Here is a 4995-nt window from a genome sequence, read left to right on the forward strand (position 1 = left end):
TACCTTACAGTATTATATTGTTTAATGAATGTTTTGACACATCATCAGTTATTGTAGGTCTATTTTTAAAAACAGAAGACAATACTGCAGCAAATATTACAAAGGGGAAGTAATAACCATTGCATAAAAGAAGGGGGAAATATGCAACCATATCTGCTGTGAAACTCCATAGGTTCACATTTTTCACATCCACATGAGTGGTTTAAAGGTTCCATAGTGACTCATCTTTGACAAGAAGCAAGTCAGCAAAATGTGTGTTTGTTGTGAAATCACCACCCCTCCTCAGTCTCAACAGTTTCTGTACTTGTCAGTCCACAATTAATTTCTCCAGCTCTAAACATGCTGCTGCTGCTCCTTCTGCTACTGTCGTCAGTGAGTCACACCTGATATCCTACTCTTAGAAGAAATTAGGAAAAGATTCTGCACTTGCTGACGTTAGACTGAGGTCTATTCCCTTGTAAATCTGCTCTATACAACATCAGTGTTTTTATACATGTGTGACTACAGGGTGATGGCCAGGCTCAGCAAGTGTCTGGCCAGAGGAAGAATGGCTCATGTGTTTGTGCGGTGGACTCCAACCTGTGGACGTTCCCTGCTGTGAAGTTCGAGTCCGTGCTGCAGCAGGTTCAGTCCTGTGAAGGATCTTTGAACAACCTGCAGGAACAGGTGAGAAATAAGGTCGACCAGCATCATTTTACATTGGTGAGAGTGGTACCTAATTCAGACTGTGTCCAGTCCAATTCCACCTCTGCTCTGATGGTTTAAGGATACACTGGCACTGAGCCATACAGTGCAGATAATTGTGATTATTATGATTACTACGGCACTATTTATGCGTTATTACTGATCACCATAACAATTTCTTAATTATGAAAATACTGTATCATAACAATTCCTTTAACTATGTAAATATTGTACATATCCACACTTATTTCTATTATTTTATGTTTTTAGTCTGATATTTATATACTTCTCTATATCCCACTATCTTTATTTATATTCCTTTTGCCCTTTGTGCAATGTGTGCAACTGTAACGCAGAATTTCCCTTCAGGGATCAATAAAGTATTTCTGATTCTGATTTTAGACTCTTCTGTTCACCTGGCTTGCATATTTTGTAACTATATGAAGGTACAGTCCCCAAAGAAAATATGAACTTGAACCTGGAATCCTGAAAACACATTCAGTTTTCAAGAAACAGCAGAGCATTTTCTGTCTGTGTTAACTGCAGGTGACGTTATCCAGCCAGCGTCTCCCTCAGATCCAGGCCCTGGTTAATAACATGACGGCCCGGCTGGAGCCTCACCAGTACCTGCACAACCAGACACTGTACACAGCCTTGTCTCTGCGCCTGCTGGGCCAGGAGCTCAGCCAGTTGGAGACAGATGTTGGTGTCATCCACAAGCAGCTGAACAACGGCCAAACAAAGAAACTCTCCAAAGAGGTACAGTAAAAACGTACGTTAAGACAACAGTGGTAGAATGTAACTAAGTGCATTTACTCAAATGCTGTCTTTAAGTACAAATTTGAGTTACTTGTACTTAATTTGAGTATTTTTCGTTTCATGGCACTTTATACTTCTACTTTTTACATTTGATACTTACATTTCAGAGGGAAATGTTGTACTTTTTACTCCATTACAATTATTCGTACACAACACATAAGAAATGTACAAATGCAGCTGAAACGACAAGTACATTTCCATGCAAAAACAATCCATGGCTCCAGTTTCACAAAAGTGAGGATTAGCTGTTTTTCCTTGTAATTATTTTAAAAAATGTAAAAAAATAAAATAAAAAAAATTCTAATTTTGAGATTTGTACTAGCAAGCACGGTGAAGCTGTCACTTTGGGCTCTGGGTAAATGTGACTAATTTCAGAACTTCTACAAACCAAACAATTGATTGATGGAATAATAATAATAATAATAATAATAATAATAATAAATAATATAATAATTAGAAGCAGATTCATTAATATCATTAAAACCATTAGTTTTAATTAATTTGCTCCGCATTAACCAACTTCATCAGCAAAATCCTGCTTTTATATAAATACATGAGTAATGATAATCTAATGATATAGGGGACATTTAACTACATTGAGTACCTTTTAGTTTGAGTACTTCAAGTACACTTACCTGATTATACTTACATACTTTTTACTTAGTAACATTTTCAATGCAGGAGTTTTACTTGCAATGTAATATGTAGTGCTTTTGTTAAAGTAAACTCTAAATATTTCTTCAACCACTGGAATACACTGCAATTGTTCTTAGTTGCGGAGAAGTAGCCTAGATGAGTAATTTCAAGTCAAATGTTATTAAACTGTATGAAGAAACTAGGTTGTTGCATCAGCAAATAGCAATATAGTGCAGCAAAGAAAAACAGAGTAATAATAAGATTGCTACATTAACTTAGCTCATAATAACATGTCATATGAATAAAGCAGACATGAAAGAAATAAGAGGACCTAACTGTAATGTTGTGATATATCAACAGAATAAATATGATAATATGAAGAAACTAAATGTCAACTGTATATATACAAGGATGTAAGTGTGTGTGTGTGTGTGTGTGTGTGTGTGTGTGTGTGTGTGTGTGTGTGTGTGTGTGTGTGTGTTAGGTGAGTAAATTGCGTGCAGATGTAGACAGGAAGCAAATGTCAGACACAATTAACATGAAGACAGTCAGAGAGAAACTGCGCTACCTGAAGAACACCGCTGAGTCCTGCAAGTCAATCCCCAAAGACTTCAGAGGTAAGTATGGTGTGTGTGTGTGTGTGTGTGTGTGTGTGTGTGTGTGTGTGTGTGTGTGTGTGTGTGTGTGTGTGTGTGTGTGTGTGTGTGTGTGTGTGTGTGTGCGTGTGCATGTGCGTGTGCATGCGTGGAAGAAAGTCCTCACGTATAGAACATTGCAATTACTATTAAGAACCGAGAGAAAAAGAAATATGCGTTGCCTCCAGTAAAATAAAATATGTTGCCTATGAACATGTTACAGTGTGCAGTACAGTGCGAAAGACTTTAACTAAAAGATATTAGCAATGTGAAAAATCATTGGCCTTATTTTTAAGGGTTAGTTTAAGGGGCTATATGTAGTTTTTTTAAATGGAATCACTTATCAATTAATCACTTTTTTATTGCTTATATGTGAACGGGTTGTGACCGCACAAAAATGAACAACACTGCTTTCTCAGTAAACTATAGTTGTAATGTTATGCTACGCTACAACCACGTTGATATGTCAGTCAAGGCAAATCATATCCACTGATTTTAAATAGGGTTACTGTATTAACACTACAAAGTTTTACATAAAATTTCAAATGTTTTAATGCTATGCTATGAAATGTAATATTATCCTGGAATTGCTTTCCAAATTACATACTATAATGTAAAGCAATTATACCCTTATTTGTATTTTCTTTCTACTCATCTCTGTCTGTTTCCAGGCCAGGACAGGCACTGCCTCAAGGGCCTGATCACAAATATTAGCGAACCTGTCATGACTAAGGTCAGTCCTCACGGTAAGAGCTACATCTCTGGTTCGTGGGGCAAACAGGCCCAGATGGACAGCGAGGGGCAGAAGAACAGCTACTGGGTCCAGCCTCTGCTCAACAGCCACATCTGGGGCAACTCCCTGCGTGTTTACCAAACCTACGAAGACTTCATGGCCTCTGCCAACTACAGGGACTTTACCTTTGCTCCATCCTACAGTCATGCCGACAGCATTGAGGGTCCCAGTGCTGTTCTATATGGTGAAGCGCTGTACTATCACTGCTACCGCTCTGCAGACGTCTGTCGCTACGACCTGAAGAGCAACGCCGTCAAACGGGTGACACTTCCAGGCACCGGCGTGGGTTTCAACAACAAGTTCCCGTATTGTTACTATGAGTGCCGTGCCAATAGTGATGTGGATGTGGAGGCAGACGAGACGGGACTATGGGCAATCTATGCCACTGTCGGTAACCATGGTAATCTAGTGGTGAGTCGGCTAGTTTGGGACAGTGAGGCCGAGACACTAAATGTCTCCCAGACGTGGGAGACGAGGCTTTAAGAAGGCAGTGAGCAATGCTTTCATGGTGTGCGGTGTGCTATATGCCACTCGATTTGGACGAATATAGCGGAGGAGGTGTTCTACGCCTTCGACACAGCAACAGGCAAAGAGGACAACTCACTAGCACTGCCACTGGAGAAGGTAGCTAAAGGAGTGGCCAGCCTGAGCTATAACCCCATCAACAGACAGATCTACATGTACAACGATGGATATCTGCTGGCCTACCAGGCCAACTTCTGATCTGAAGTTGTTGTAATGTATTGCATGTTAGCCATTTTCACATAGCACCTAACAACAAGAAATAGCTGATCCATGAAGTATGCCAATGTTAGCAGCCAGGTACTCCATGTTGATAGGATTTGTAGGGCATCACAAACAATGTTTGTATGTTTAAAACATGTTTGTATGTAGTAACACTGACTGTAAGAACTCAATGTCAATAAAAAACATCAAAAATCCATCCATCCATTGTCAACGCTTATCCTGTGTACAGGGTCGCGGGGGGCTGGAGCCTATCCAGCTGACATTGGGCGAAAGGCAGGGGACACCTGGACAGACTCAAAACTGACTTGAAAAAAATAAAGCAAGAAGCTAAAGCCAATGATCACAGAGTAAAAGTGAACCACCGTATTATTACTGACTATTGAGAAAGAGGACAACAAGGATCAACACTGCTTCTGTACAGGGGTTAGTCTGTTCACTATTATAATTGTTAAAAAGCGAACAGTAGGGTTGTATAACGATACATTCAGTAGTAATGTTAGCTAGCATTAGCTAACTAACATTACATTAGGAACAATCCACAGTCTACGTTTTTCTGGATTTGTTTAGGTTTTGGAATAAAATAATCGTACTTCTCCGTTCAACCTCTCTGGGTAGCGACTGTAACTATACCGTGCCCAGGAACAGTGTTTGACCATATCTTGGAAAAATCCGGCCAAAAAA

At 39.6% G+C, this 4995-nt stretch overlaps 1 pseudogene; it reads left to right on the forward strand.

Moving 5' to 3' along the window:
* The first annotated feature begins 339 nt into the window (after window positions 1-339).
* LOC119887579 lies at window positions 340-4351 on the forward strand (annotated as a pseudogene).
* Window positions 4352-4995: the final 644 nt, after the last annotated feature.

Source organism: Micropterus salmoides, unplaced genomic scaffold (assembly GCF_014851395.1).
Source record: "Micropterus salmoides isolate LMB-PRFRI ecotype aquatic unplaced genomic scaffold, ASM1485139v1 Ms_hic_scaffold_4224, whole genome shotgun sequence".
Classification (NCBI taxonomy): Eukaryota; Metazoa; Chordata; class Actinopteri; order Centrarchiformes; family Centrarchidae; genus Micropterus; species Micropterus salmoides.